Here is a 16,479-nt window from a genome sequence, read left to right as displayed (position 1 = left end):
GGCGAAATCGTAACAGAAAGAGGACTCACAGTCTCTCTGGCTTTTTACAAAAGGCATGTCTCCACTGAGCAATACAAATGCAAAGAGACAGATGTATCTGAAAAATAAGTGTAAGGACAGCTGCAGCTACAACAATAGAAACAGCTGTACTTAAAGCAGAATCCTTGGTGCATTTCAAACTGGATTAAAGTGGGCACAAAGGGAGGTTGAGAGGCCCCCTACAGTGAACATCCTTCTTGAGCCATTATTTTTCAGATGCTAGACTCAGAAGACATCATCTTTAAGATCGTAAGAGACACATCCAGTTTCTTAGAGACTTAACTTTAAAAGAAGCCCCACAGAGCAAAGAAGGTTTCTTTAATAAAAGGTGCTGACGCCACTGGTTGACTATTTGTTGCAAAATATGAACTTAGTTCTCTCCACCTCAAGCCTCACAACAAAACTGTTTCCAGATGGATTAAAGAGTGAATCACAAATATTAAACCATAAGAGGACTAGAAGAAAACGTGAGTAAATAATTAGCTGGTTTTTCAGTGGTGAAATCTTGCTAAGCATCAAGGCAAAGGCAGAAATAAAAAGGAAAAATTTTTATATTTAAATACAAAAAATTTTCAACAAGCTGGGAGGCGTTTCCACTGTAGATTACAAAGGGCTAATTCTTCTTAATATATGCAAAACTTTAAGAATAATTAAGAAAGTGATAAATACCTAATAATGAACTAAATCAGGGGTTGGCAAACTATGACCCATGAACCAAATCTGGCCCACTGCCTGTTTCTGTGAGTAATGTTTTCCGGAACCCAGCCATGCCTATTCAGTTTTACATTATGTAATGGCTACTTCTGCACCACAATGGCAGAGTTCACTACTTGAGATCCAGACACCATATGGCCACAAAGCCTAAAATGTTAACTATTTGGCCCTTTACAACAAAAGCTTCCCAATTCCCGAACTAAAGAGATAAACAGAATTCACAGGACGAGAAAGACAAGTGACCAATCTTTTTCTAAATGTAATTTTTGATCCACTAGTCATCAAAAAATGCAAATCATAAAAATAGACACCAGGCACTATTGGTAAGGTTCTGGAAAATGTGTGTTCTCAGGCACCATTGAGCGGAATATAAATATGTAAGCTCTTTCTGGGAGATACTACAACAGTATGGAACAAAGGCTTTTTGCAAATGATCATAACCCTTGGACACGGTAATCCTAGAGCTAGCATTTTGTCCTGAGGAAATAAGAGATGCACACATATCCATGCATAAGGATATCCTGTAAAAATTAATACTAGTGCAAAACTGAAAATGATATTTTGGAAGAATATTTTAATGACACAGGATAATATTCACAATATGATTTTAAATGGAAGGGGAAAAAAGTCCAGAAATAGCGAATCCAGCTTAATCTCACACCTTGTGTTCTGCTGCAGATCACACATATCTGGTCTCATATGACAGCTAGTGGGGTGAACTGACCAGAAGTACATTACACGGGAGAATGAAGAACCTCCTTAAACAGAACTCATTAAGGGAAGAAGTTACGTGGAACACGTGTGGCCAAAAATGACAACATGACCTAAAAAAAGACCTCTGTCACAACAAGACCTCTGTGAGTCTCCATTCTCCACCATAAAATGGTACCAGGAAAGCCTTCTTTGCCCCATTCACCAGTTTATCAATCTCAGTTAAGATGCTTTATATTGAAATGCTTTGAAAACCACCAAGTGAATTATCCAAATAGGTCGGTCTTATTAGTTGAGGTGATCAGAGGCAATTCCCCAGGAATTGCCTAGTGTTTTCTTCAACAGCGGCAAATACTACTGCAATTAATTTGACCGAGATGAAGATTTTTGATACTGTTTCAGGTGGAACAGGGTTTCCTCACAAAGGGCTTAGTTTTTAATTTCCACTAAGGTTGAAAGGCAAGCGCCTAAGAACAGCAAGGCTTCTGATGTAGCCCAGTTAATGCTGCAGTGTTTTATTACCTCCATTTGTTATAATACTGCTTTTATTAATATAGTCATCTCCATGACTCATGCTACCGTACCAGCCACATGCGCCTGCGTTTAAAATTAACTTCTACAAGCCTTTCATTTTCACAGGAGTCTTGCATCTTTTTTTTTCTATGCTTAATTGGACGACACACATCCCACTGCCACCACCCCCTCCTGCTTACCTCAGTGCAGAAAGCAAACATCCTGATTCTTTCCCTTAACTATCAGGATAGTTTGGGGAAGCAGTAATGAAAATAACTTAGCACTCACTGTTAAGCTATTTTTGTGTATCCAGAATGTACCTGTTGAAAGTTGTCAAGCTTCAGAATGATGGAAAAAACATAAAAGTGATTCTCTTACTCTTTTCTTCTATGTCACCACCATTTTTTCTCTGAGCCATGCTCCAAATATGGGGAATACATTCAACTCTAAAATTCCCTATATCCTCATCAAGTAGTATGATTTTTACCCCTTGTCTCTCATGTTCCACTGCTATCATTTTAGTCCACTGGTTCTCAAATTTCAGCATGCACAGATAACAAGGCCCTACCCCTAGTTTCTGATTTAGTAGCTCTGGGAGGAGGCCCGATCATTTATATGATTAAAAAATCCCAGATGGCACTGATGCTGTAGTCTGGGGACCACAATTTGGGAACATTATCCTAATCTACTCCTTCTAAATGACTTTAATACCTTCTAACATTTATTCCTCCTTCAATCTGCTGGGCATGCCTACTCTGCACAGAAGAGGATGGTGGTCACAAAACATGCTCTGGAGTCAGAATGAACTGGGTTTGAATCTTTATTTACTATGTGACCACGCAAAAATTAATGTCTTTGAACCTCAATCCCCTTATCTGAAAAAATGCTGGCTGATGATAGTACGTATGTAATAATATTACTCTGAAGATTAAGTGAGATAATTAATACAAAGCACTCAGCACAATTCTTACTACATTGTAAGAGATTAGTAAATCAAAGGTATGATCATTGTTTACCAAAGAACAAGTCTTAAAACATCTCTATACCAATAATAGCTCTACAGTAGTCAGCAACTGAAAATGGTTTTGACCAAGCAAGGCTACTGAAAATCCTAATGAAATAATAGAAGACATGCACAAAGACTTTGTGTAAAGGTGTGTACTGTCGAGGTAGGTATAATAGTACAAACTGGAAAGACATGACCAATGCCATTCAAGTTCTCAAATAAATTATAGAGCATTAGTAACAAAGAAATGCTATGCAACCATTAACAAAGAGAAGGAGTGTAGCAGAGTCTAGGCATGCAAGCAAGGCTGGGAAGCATGGCTGCATGGACTTAAATACCAGCTGCCCTACTGAATCGTTCTGTGACCCTGGATAAGATAAAGCAAACTCAAGTGCACCTGCTCCTAGTCTCATCTTAACTTCACACTCCTCTGGAGTATTTGGTATTTTATTTCTGAGATTAAACCATTGCCTTGTATCCCATTGCTGATAACAGGGTCTTTGTTGTATTCCTTGGCCCAAAGCCCCTTCCTTGACCCTTCCCCCGAGTAATTCATGACTTAGGGCACCTTGTTTTCCTCTTGGAAATCCTTTCCTTCCCGCAAACTAGAGTCTCTTTTTTCAGCTCTGGATTTGTTACCTATTGTTGTCTAGCAAACTACCGCAAATTTAGCAGCATAAAACAACACATGTTGCTATCTTATACTTTCCATGGGTCAGGAGGCCAGGCAAGCTTATCTAATTCCTCAGTTGAGGGTCTTACAAGGCTATAATCAAGAATTTGATGAGCCTGCATTCTTGTCTGTAGTCTCAATTAGGTTGTTGGTACAATTAGATTCCATTTCTCTGTAGGATGGACGGCCCTGGCTTTTTCTGGCTGGAAAATTTTCTGGTTGGATTTTTCTCAGCTGGAGGTTTCCCTCAGGTTCAGGAAAACTCTGTTTTTAGAGACCACCCACAATTTCTTGTCATATGGAATTGCTTTAACCTGGCTACTTACTTCATCAAGTTGGCAAGGAGAATCTCACTCCAGTCAGCTAAGAGAGTCTTATATAATGTTATATAATCAAGGAGTGACCATACATCCCTTCTGCCATATTCTGTTGGTTAGAGGAAAGTCACAGGTCTCACCCACACTCAAGGAGTGGCATCTACTCAAAAGTGTGAACACCAGGGGTAGGATATCATTGGGGTCAACTTAGGGTCTATTTGCCACAAGTACACACCAAGAAGCTGACAACCCGATGCCTGCTCACAGATTAGCTTGATGTAGACTATTTGCCCAGTTGAATATTACATGGCCCTTAATTTCCTGTATTCCACCTGACTATCCATTGGGATGCCCCATTTCCCTCCCCCATTTATTTTGAAAAAGTTCAAACTTATGCAAAATTTGAAGGAATATTACAGTGAACACCTGTATAATACCCTTCATCCAGGTTCTCCAATGGTTACCACTTTACTACATTCTCTCTCTCTCTTTCCCTCTCTCACATACGTATGTCATTAAAAAGTATACATGCATACACTTTTTGATGAGCCGTTTGAAAGTATATTGCAGGAATCATGACCCATTACCCCTAATTAAGCATTCATCTCCTAAGAACAAGGACATCCTCTTACATAGCTATATTATAATCCCACTTAACAAATTTAACATTCATAAATGATCTAATATACTGTTTATATTCAAATATTTCAATTATTCCAATAACATCCTTCATAGTGCTTTCCCTTCAGGATTCAATTCATGATCACGTTTTTAGTTATCATGCTTCTTTACTTTCCATTAATCTAGAATATTCTTCCAAATTTGTGCACACGCACATGCGTGTGTGTGTGTATCCTTGATGTCAATGACAATTAGGAGGATTATGAGCCAGTTGATTTGTAGAATGTCCCACACTATATGTTTCTCTCTGTCTCATCAAAAGTGGATTCAGGTTAAACATTTTGGCAAGAATATCACACAGGTGCTATTGTACTTCTCAGTGCATCTTATTTGGAACCACCTAATATTACTTTCTTCCATACTGATGTTGACAGTGTTCACTGAGTTAGGAAATGGTTTCTCTCATTTTCTTCAATGTAAAAGCATCTTTTTTTCTTTTTTTTTTAATTGAGAATAATCTTTGAGACAATGTAATATCCTGCTCCTTAAAAACTTTTCACCTTAGGGTTTTAGTATCATTGATGATCCTCACCAAACCAGTTATTAAATTGCCGATTAAAAAATGGAAACTTTTGAATCTTATCTTCCTTCTGTGTTTATGAGTTGGTATTCTTCCATAAAAAAATATATTTCTCTTCTCTCCACACTACCTTTTTTTGTGTGAATGTTCTTATGAAGTCATGGATTTTTTAATTTAATATATTATAAATCATTACTATCACTTTTTATGATCAAGTTTTCCCAAACTTGGGCATTGAGAGCCTCGTTATGCTGGCATCTACATTCTTTTTCATAGCCTCTCAATTTTTGAGAACTTTCTTACTTTCAGTCACTAGATGTTGGTCCCAAGCTCGCTTTGTACTTTGCCTTGAATTAGATATTTCTTCAAGGATCACCGAATCTGTGGCAACTGATACTTAGAAATGAATATCTGACTGCTACAGGTGCTCATTACTACTTGAGGGGATACCCCATCATTACGTACAAGATTTCCCTGCCACCAACTCTGCTTCTGTGTTCATATCTATGCCTGCTCACTAGGCCTCCATGGCTATACATGGCTCCATCTTCCTTCTTACATTCTTGTTTAGTACTGGCCAGCCACACCCATTTCTCTTATTCCTTAAACATGACTATATATTTCCCATATCAGAGAAACATGCTGGTTCCTCTAACTGTAGTCCCATTTCCCAGCAGGGCTGGCTTATTCTTATCATCCATGCCTTAGATGGAACATCACCTTGTCAGAGAAGCCTTGACCATCCAATATAAATTAGGGCTTCCCAATCAGTCTATCTCATCAGCCTATTTATTTTCATCACAGTCCTTTTCACAATATATAATAATAATCCTTCTTTAATGTTTTAACTGTGTGATTTCCCGCACTACTATGTAGGGTCCTTGAGAACAGAGTCTTCATTTGCCTTGTTCTCTGTTCTATCCCCAGCAAATAAAAGTGTTTCAAAAATAAAAGGTGTTGAGTAAAACATACTAAAGAAATACATGAAAAAACTCAATCAAAATAAATAGTGAGGGTGGAGGTGGAGTTAAGAACCACTGCTGGGTCAAAACTCTGTAAACTGTTGTCAGCAACGATATTCAAATTTGCTCAGTTATTCCTTTTTATTTCTTTAAATTCAAGGATGTTTTGCAATTTCTACATTAGTTTGGAGGAAAGAACACCACAGCACAGGTATGACAATTTACATAGTTGGTATCATGCAATATTATGTTCATAACAGGTATAAAGATAGTCTTCAGCTCTTTGGGAAGTTGGAGAAGCTTCTACACTCTGGTGTGTGTCACCACCTAAACACGTGGATGGTAGGTGAATGGGGCAGGTAGCAGGGGCTATTACAGTGAAGGTCATTAGGGTCAGGTGGGCCTTTTGCCAACTTAAAAAAAAATGTATCATGTAAATACTTATGACTACAATCTAGCATCCAGTGCAGTCCTATCCTATAATCAGGGGGACCCATTCTCTTTTTGAAAGCTGTTAACTCTATAGCTAATAGGCAACCTGCTTGGGGACAGAGTCCCTTATGACTATTCTTTCAATCAAATTCATTAAGTATGTGTTTAGGAACACCTTCCAAAATAAATTTACCCCGGTGAAAATTAAAAAACAGGAGAAAACAGGGAGGAAAAGACTGACAACACATTTCTTAGATTTTAAGACATTCACATTTGAGGATAAATAGAAACATCACCAGGAGAAATGTATGTAGTAGGGACTTCAATATTATAGTGATATAGATTTATATCTCATTTATATATTTATGTACCATTTATTCTGAACAATCCCACAGGATGAATACTATTATTAGCTCTTCACAAAGGGGGATACAGAGTCAGGGCCATTAATTGTTTTTCCAGAACTTCCCTCAAAGCTAATTTGCACAGCCATGATTCCCATCAGTCTGTTTTGTGTCAAAGTCTGTGCTTTTTCAAATATATTATATTGCCTCAACAAGGGGTAGCAGAGTATCTCTTAAGGTGGAGGAAAACAGAATTAAAAGGGAAAAAAAAGGATTTTAACTTTCTAAGACAAATGCTCTCTTTCTTCAGGATTTCCCAGAAAAGAGACATAGGCCATCGCTTGTATATCCTGACACAGTTTTGCCATTGATTGGCTCTAAACTTGTCAAACTCATCCACAAAATGTGTTTACCATAATGAATTTTTTCTTGATTCCACTTTGAATCTCAAGGATTGAGAACAGTAAAGTAAGTCAAACTTTCTTCTAATATGATGAGAGAACAACACAGAACTCTGCAGAAAGACAGACTGTCTAAGACCCATCCAGAATTTAGTTGCTGAAGTAGCACAAAGACCTCGCTATGGTTTCCTTTCCTGTAACAATAGCATGGCCCCAAGAACGAGGTTTCAGTGAGACCCTGGAGGGTACTATAATTTCATTAAATTATGTTTTATTATCTTATAACTTTCTAACCTTCACAAATAAAATTTCATTTCTAGCTGAAACTTGATGTCATTCTTTTCTGGCTGGAATGGGAAGATTTGGGGAATGGGTGAAAGAAATTTATTGAGTTGTTAAAAATATATGATCCAGGTCTTGTCTAGTTTTCACGTCCCTGGCTCATAAACACAGTTGCTCTCTTTCATGCTTCATTTCTGTCAATCACTGTGACAGGCAGAGCAGAATTCCCTTCTTCTGCCTTCTCAAACAAAAGCAAAATAAACAAAGTAATATTTTGATGTAGAACATCAGGATTTTGGTGAAGGTGAACTATTTTCCAATTCCAGTCCACCATGAGACCTGCTGTCAGGTTGGGGGTAGTGGGGACTGCAAAGGTAGTCCCTGGCAGGGCCAGTGCGGAGGGAAGCCTGAGGTTGGGCGTTCATCTGAGCCGTTGGGGAATGTGAAAGAGCGAAGACCTGACGCAGTATGTGGGGCACAAATGCCTCTGCTTAGTGTGCTTGGCTCTTCCTCCCACATGTGGATTCAGAAAACTGAGAAGGAACCTGGCGGAAATGTTTATGCTTTGAGTATAGGTTCACAAAAACTAAAGGAATCCAAGGTGACACAACATAAAGACCTACCAGGCATAACTTTATGACTCAGTATTGTCAAGTCTTATCTAGCGTGTTCTGGTTTTTTTTTTTCACTGAAGTACAGTCAGTCGATTTACAATGTTGTGTTAATTTCTGGTGCTCAGCATAGTGATTCGAATATATATTTCTTTTAGTATTCTTTTCATGATACACCATTACAAGGTATTAAATATAGTTCCCTGTGCTATAAAGTAGGACCTTGATGTTTATCTATTATATATATAGTATATATAGTAGTTAGTATCGGCAAATCCCAAACTCCCAAATTCCCCCTCCCCATCCCTTTTCCCACTGGTAACGATATGGTTGTTTCCTATGTCTGTGAGTCTGTCTCTGTTTTGTAACTAAGTTCATTTTTGTGTCCTTTTTAAAGATTCTACCTATAAGTGATATCATACGGTAATCTTCTTTCTCTTTCTGGCTTACTTCACTTAGAATGATGATCTCCAGGTCCATCCATGTTGCTTCAAGTGGCCTTATTTCACTCTTTTCTATGGCTGAGTAGTATTCAATTTTATATAAATACACACACACATACACACATACATATATATACACATACCCCACAACTTCTTTATTCAGTGATCTGTCAATGGGTATTTATGTTGCTTCCATGTCTTGGCTATTGTAAATAGTGCTAGTGGTACTTTTGTAGGAGCTGTTTTGAATTTTTGGAGGGTAAAATGTAAGAAACTTTATTACTCATAAATATAAACCTTGTTGGAAAGACTACATGATAGAGAATGAGCAAACAAATGGGGAGATACAGGCTGGTGGGAAAGCGTTTGTACCTTCTCAGAATGTCGGCTCAATGTAGGAGAGCTACCTTGGACAGTTTACTATCGAACCCAGCCCTGTCATGACCAGAGTGTATAAGTTACACCTTTCTGGCATAAATTCAGTAGGTAGATTAATATAGTCCTCAACTCATTAGTACATAAGAGCCGAATCTAAAAAGCCAGCTGTGCATTCGATAATTCATGTCATAATCACAAAGATAGTGAGAAAGTTGTATTTTCATAAATACATAACCTCCTCCCTGATCCCTGGATCAACACTTTCACCAGATTTCCTCAAAACCTACATAATACATAGCAAAAATAAATTAGAGGTCAAAAGAAACCAAAGAAAGAGAAACCAAGGACACAAGTTTAACCATGTATATATACACCTAGAAGTCAATGGAGATTCTGGACATACACAAGTGTAATGCAAACCACAATGCATAGTGTTCAAAAACTGGAAACAAGTTGTTGAGTTCAAATCTTAGTTCTACTACATACTAGTTCTATGACTTTGAGCAAGTTACTTCACCTCTCTGGGCCTTCATCTCCTGATCTGTAAAGACTTATAGAGTTATAAGGCTGAAATAAATCAACAGTGCAAAATGGTTACAACAAGTCCTGATATATAGTGAGTGCTAGGTAAGTGCTAGGTAAGTGCTATTATTCTAAGCTACAGGTCTCCATCTGCCCAGTCTTCCATCTGTAACGGGCACAAAGAGATAATGGGCAAGTGAGTCTCTATTTTCAATTAGGTTTTGCCATAATTTGCATGCAAAGAAACAAAAATGACAGGCCAGCCCCTTAATCAAGCTGTTCCCCTCTATCTCAGACAATATGATTTCTCTTCCCCTCTTCTTTGCTCATCTCCTTTCCTTCTAGTAATTTAAACGATTTAACTGATCATGCATTTCTCAAGGGAAAGGAAAAGTGTCCATTCAACCTGTAACACATGAAAGCAGAGTACAGTCTTGTAAGGCCAGGACGGACACCCAGTGCTCTGAAGAAGATTTCCATGATTCTCTTCATGGCCACCGCCCACGGTGATCTCTACGTTTCTTGAACTTACATAACAATGCATTGTGAATCATATCCCTAGCACTAAAAATTAGTAAAATCATCTCATGATTTTGACTGTGAGACTTGCCTACTTGCCCAACAGGATTATAAGGATTTTTAGGGCTAGGAATATTGTTCCATTTTGTCATACCTTCTGTAATAGCTACCACAGGGCTAGGCATGGTATAGGAGCTTCAGAGCTCTTGTTTAATGACTGACTGATTGACAACTCATTAAATTTTCCCCAATTCACTCAACAAACCATCTACCCTTAACATATTTAATCCCACTGGAGGCAAAATTTGAAGTTCAGGGAAAAAAATAACAGCACAGTCTCGCCATTCTAGAAAAATGTAATTTGCCAACCTTCTAAAGTTTTCTTTTCTTCCCAAACCAGCAGATTATGAAATATAATTTCCCAGAGAAATGTGCCATTTCCTTCATTAGCAATAGGCAAGAAGATCTTGGTAGAAATATTACAAACTATAGAGATGCTATCGTTTTGTACAAGGGAAAATACTAGAATTAAGCATTATTTTAGCCAAAGTAGAGAATCTACAAAAGCTGAGTATTATGAGGAAAAAAGAAAGCAGAGGATGTCTCTTCAGTGAGATAATCAAATAAAGATCAACTTATTTCCCCCGACTCCTTCTTGGTACTGTGTCAACTGCCTAGGCTAGTTGATTACTCTTTTGCATCATTTCTGTTCAAGGGCTGTGGGTAGAGTCTCAAATAGCCAGAGACAGATATGGACAGCAAAAAAGGAAAAGGTAACAATAATTTACAAACAGCATATCCTACATTTTATGGTAGAAACACCTTCATATGGGAGGAGGGTAAGGCTTTGAAGTGCATGCATCTGGAAAATGCACTTTAAAATACCTAATATAACTAAATCACATTCTAGATATTTCCATTCACACTGTGCTAGACTGCTGACCATTTTGAAATGATTCCTTTTTATCTCTTTAAGGATCAATAATATGTTCTTTGTCTTCGTTTTCTTTCTGGAATTAAAGTTGAACAATTGCCACAATTTAGAAAGAAAGAGATCGAATCACAGACAGAAGATCTGATTTACACAGATACTGTCAAAAGCAAATTAAAAGTGTTCTTGGTCTTTCAGTTTGAAACACAATGCATCTACTCACCTTTCTTCTTGTCAGACTGTCTTTGCTCAGGATTTCCAAGATGCTATAATCCTGAGAGTCATTCTCTTCTCTCCTCCATTCCTTATGGTAATCTAGAATAACAGCAAAAAAAATACACTAAACCACGGAGGAAAAATGAAATATCACACTGATTCATTCAACAAATGTTTAGTGAGAACCTACTATCTGCTAAGCACTGTTACAAATAAAACAATGAACAAGAAAAACATAGTCCTTATCCAAAGAGAGCTCAAAGTTCTGTAAGAGACAAGAGACTCAACAGTTACACACTAGTGTGGGTGCAGAGATGGGAAAAACGCAGGGTGCTCAAGAGGGACATCCAACTCATAACCCAAATGAGGGAAGGTACACGGGCAGGGATCAAAACACCCTCCCAGAAAATATAACATCTGAAGAGAAGAACTGAAGCACAGGTAGGAATTGATCAAATTACAGTCAGAATAGGGTCAAGCGGGAATGATTCAGATAGAGAAAATAGAATGTGTAAAAGGACCAAAGGAAGAGAGAATAATTCATTCAAGAATCTGAAGTATGTTTAATACATTTGTTCCATAAAAGGCTGGTACAACAGTGAGAGATAAGGGATGAAACTGGAGAGGTAAACATTTAACTCCTGAATCTTACCATGGCTAGTTTGTTTCCAGGTTTTGAGGAGCATATCACCAATTCTTTTCATTATGTTGCAATATCAGTACTTGAGCCACAAAACCCTAGCACACCCTTCAGCATCATCTTGCCTAGGTTTATTAATTTCCTATCTTGCAGAATTCCTTCATGCAAAGAGCAAAATGTCAGAATTCAACATCGAAGAATAACTTTGGACATGTTGATCAGTTTCAAGGAGAGAGATTCCCAGTTTATAAAAGAATTAGCCCTCTTAGTTCCTGGTTCTGTACTGAATGAAGTAAGTGTCCCCTTTTGAGGGAGTTGAACATCAAGGATGACTTTGTATTTCAAGAGAAGCCTCGCTACAAAACATACGGGTATGTGGCTTTATTCTGAAAGGCACATCTGTATAAGCAACATGCAATCTAACCTAAGAGGCCAAAAAAACGTTATATCTAAAAAGCAACAAGGAAGTCATTACCTCACAACCAGCATTTGACAAAGCTAAATAGTTGAATAAGAGCAATGGAGAGATGACATAAAAATGACCTCTGTTAATGAAATGACAAGAACCATAAAAATAGCAAATTTCCCAGCCCTCAGCTCTTAGACGCCTGAAGTCTCTGAATATTTTTTTTTCTTGAAAAATCTAGGAATATTTCATTCTTTTCATGGAGAAAAATTTCAGAGCAGATTTCCATGTCAATCGGATAGAAACAACATTAGCATATACTGAGCAACTGTGATGTGCGAGGCTCTTTAGTAAGCATAGGAAAAGCAGATCTTGGCCTACGTACCTTCCACTTTAACGATGATACGAGTACAACCATGTTCACCATCAATTTATCATGAATTCTTTTAGTTTTCTCTTAAAAGGTAATCATGGGAGAAAAAAAAGGAGCAATGTGGTTAGTAGGAGAAATGGGACAATTACTTTCCATTTTCCAGATTGCATTTCACATAAATATTAGTATTCCAGGAAAGATTTAATTGATATCAGATTTACAAAGAAAGGAAAGGTGAGTTTAAAAAACTTGAACAAATCTCCTTTTTTACAGAATTTCTTAGAACATTTTATCTACGAATATAAACTATGAATCTCCAAGAAAAGAATATCAGATGCAATTTTCCTCAAAGGTATTTGTCCTTGTTTTTATAGAATTCCTCCCAAATAGAGTCTATAAAGCACAATGCTAATAAAATACCAGGAGTTATTTATTTTCAGAAGCTATGGGCTTCAGGAGGTTAAAAAAAAAAAAGTAACATACCAAGTGTTTTTAGTGTTCGCTAATATAAATAAATGCCATACTTCAAGTACCCCACCTCAGTAATGAAATCTTCTTTCCTTAAGGCCTTGGGCCCAAATTAATCTTTTGAATCTCTCAGGTGTCATAGCTTTCTTTAGCTGTACTCCAATATAATATACCCAGCATCGTGTGCTGGAGAAATCATGAGCAGTAGATACAGAATCAACAGAGTTTTAGTCCTAGCTAGGAAATATGAGCAAATAACAGTGTCCTTGAACTTCAGTTCCTCCAACTATGAAATAAAGGCAACACTACTAGCTAAAATGAATTGACTTATGTGGGAATTGTAAAATGTTATATAATTATGCTGTAGGTATGTGTGTGTTGTGTATATATATATACACAACACACACACACACATATATATGAGAGAAAGTCAGAAGGACAGAATATTACAGAGGACAACTACATATTCACACTTTGACTCAACATAATTCTGGTTACTTTGTTGTTTAAAATATTTTTGATGATAAATAGCACCAATATATATTTAAATGTTTAAAGTAGCATGATTATACCCAGAAGACATATTACACAATATTAGTATTTTTCTATGCTTTACAATGGCTTTGTTCATAAGATTTCCTCTCTTCCTCCTCTACCACGCTCAGTCTGCTGGAATTACGCTGGAAATGTGAGGATTTAAGTGTTTCACTTTGCTTTTTACTTTGCTGTCTATACAAATGAAAAATAGTATACTTCATGAAGAATCCGACGATTCATTTCAACAATTTGCAAAATCCTGCATCTACAGTAATTCCTTGCATATACTTACCTTGAGAGTTACACATAGCAAGTCAGTAAATCCAAAATTCATCAGGATTACAGCAAGTAATAGTTGATTTTTAAAACCTAAGAGTCAGCCATGATGCAAGTTTCTCAAGGTGACTCAACAGTCAAGGCAAGGGAACAAAACTCAGAACTCTAATTTCCCATCCTGCCTCCCTCCGATTGTCCAGGCACCCTCCTTAACACAATCAGGTTTCACCTACAAGAATACTGGTTAATATCTCCTGGTGCTAAAATGGAATTGGGAGGCTTGAAAATGGAAATTGGTTACTTAATTCACTGTGAATCAATGTCTCTGTTGATAATGCATCTGTCAATGTAAGTATCAGGGATCCAGCTGGGTACCGGTGCATAGCTCCTCAGTCACTGTCTCAGGATATCCTTGTGACATTAGGGAAAAGATCAGATTTTCAATCAGGCTTCAGCTGTGCTGCCCTTTTTTCAGCACACATTAAAATGCACTTAGAGTGACCTCCCTACAAGGGACAAAGAGGTAAAAGTGTTCTTGAAAGAGTATTGAAAGAGTCAGGGACCATTCTAAAGAATAAATGTGAACAATAAATACTGGATGCTGATGATAGGCTCACAGACTGCTTAGACATTCAGCGTGCGCTTTGAAAAAACATCCTAAAATATATAGGTGGTGTGTACACACTGTTGAGTATGTATGCTTGCTGAGAAGGAAAAAACTGTCCATAAGAATAATTTATAAGTTACTAAAGTGAATCATGGGCTACATGCAATTAAGATGTGAGAGAATTCTGTGAGGACAGGAACCGTGTCTTCCACATCTCTGAATCACTATTATTTAGCATGGTACCTGGACTGGAGTAACTACTTGTTAAATGTTCATTGGACGAATGAATAAATCAATGAATGCACACAAAAGTAAATCACAAATACATATATTCAGGTAAATGATGTTCTTAGAAATTGTCCAACAGTTTTATCCCTTAGCCTCTGAGTTATTATTTCGGGATAATGCATTCCTCTTTATACACTGTCACATTAGAATATATGCAGAGCTCATAGGAATAGAGAAAGAAATCAGATTTCACTCAATATACGAGAATTTGGTACAAAGGTTTGCTTGTGCAAATATACTCAATTGGTACTCATCCAATGTTTGAGTAATGGGACATTCAAATAAAGTGAAAAGTCCAGGAGAGACTGGAAATCACATCTGCCATTTCTATGCACCTACTATATTCCACATGTGGTATCTATGCTTTATTGATTTAATTTCATTTAATGTTTTCAACAACCGAGTGACGTAGGGATTACATTCTGTATTAAGGAAGCTAAGGCTTAACAACAGTAAAATAACTTATCAGCGATCATAGAATAGGCAGTAAATCAATGATTTTATTGCATGTCTAATATTATAACTCGAAACCTTCTACACTGACTCTAGCCACCACCACTTTCCATCACACACACACACACACACACACACCACTGCAAATAGGATAAAGAAAAGCAAGATTTCTTCACAATTCATCCTCCTCCTTCTACTCTTTCAACTTCCCATGCATACTCTGTTCTGGCTACAACTTACTTGTCTTTTTCCTGAGAAATGCCATCTATTTGGATACATCTTTCTGACCTTTTGTTCATGATATTCCCCCAGATGAACTCCCTTCTTTCTGTTCTTTGCTTAGCATTATTCCAGATATTATCAGGTCCATTTGCAGTATCACTACCAGTCAGTGCCCTAAAATCTTTGTCCAAACTGATAGTACAGATGGCCCTTACCACAATGTAATATAAATGTAAGTAGTATAATATCTAGGAAAAGACATTATACATGGGATACAAACTGCTAAGCTGGAAAAACCAGCAATCTCGCTTTGATGACTTAAAAGGCACTTTAGTATCTCACTGCTGCATAATTACAGGGCAGTGTAAACGCTCATATTCTGGGGATAGTAGTATAATTAAGCCCTCATGTTTTAAAGCCATAGAGAGCAAAGTTGAAAATGCTAGCTCCATCAATTATTCACATGGATCTTGGGAAATTCACTCTAATTCACTGTCTTTCCATCTGTAAGATGGGATTTGATAATAGTTTCACTATCAATAGCTGTTCTGAATATCCAAAAAGATAATCTCTGCAGTATTTGCACGCAATAGATATTAGTTAGTAAGTTCTAGATGTTCACAGGTGCTGATCAATTGAGAAGCTGTACTATTAATTACCTGATCAATAAAAGTTTACATTGCAGATTAAGCTAAGTTGGGAACAGACATAGGCCAACAGCACATTCTCTCCATATTGACTGTAAACTAAGATTGTGCCCATATACAGAGGCCTATAAAAGGCAACTAGCAGCTAGTACCATGGGAATTCCTGAAACATTTCAGAAATATTCCTATCAGGAAGTCGATCTCCCCATGACAGCCATAAGGTGAGATGACATGGCGACTAGAATGAATATCAGCTAGGTCAACACCACAGGTAAACAGTGGTCTGCAGTCTTGACTTGTACTTCAGCCTAGTGGGGCAGGATGCCACAAGCTCCAACATACTGTTT

The 16,479-nt window shown here is 37.4% G+C and overlaps 1 long non-coding RNA gene across 1 annotated transcript in view; it reads right to left on the bottom strand.

Annotated features, from left to right (window-relative positions):
* The window catches only part of LOC135320225 (uncharacterized), a 126,503-nt gene that overhangs the window by 44,848 nt on the left and 65,176 nt on the right, over positions 1 to 16,479 (bottom strand). Inside the window, exon 2 of the long non-coding RNA XR_010379476.1 lies at positions 11,223 to 11,314. This is a non-coding gene — a long non-coding RNA (uncharacterized LOC135320225). The remainder of the gene's footprint in view (positions 1 to 11,222; positions 11,315 to 16,479) is intronic.

Source organism: Camelus dromedarius, chromosome X (assembly GCF_036321535.1).
Source record: "Camelus dromedarius isolate mCamDro1 chromosome X, mCamDro1.pat, whole genome shotgun sequence".
NCBI classification, from domain to species: domain Eukaryota; kingdom Metazoa; phylum Chordata; class Mammalia; order Artiodactyla; family Camelidae; genus Camelus; species Camelus dromedarius.
This window is presented reverse-complemented; position numbering and strand designations above follow the sequence as displayed.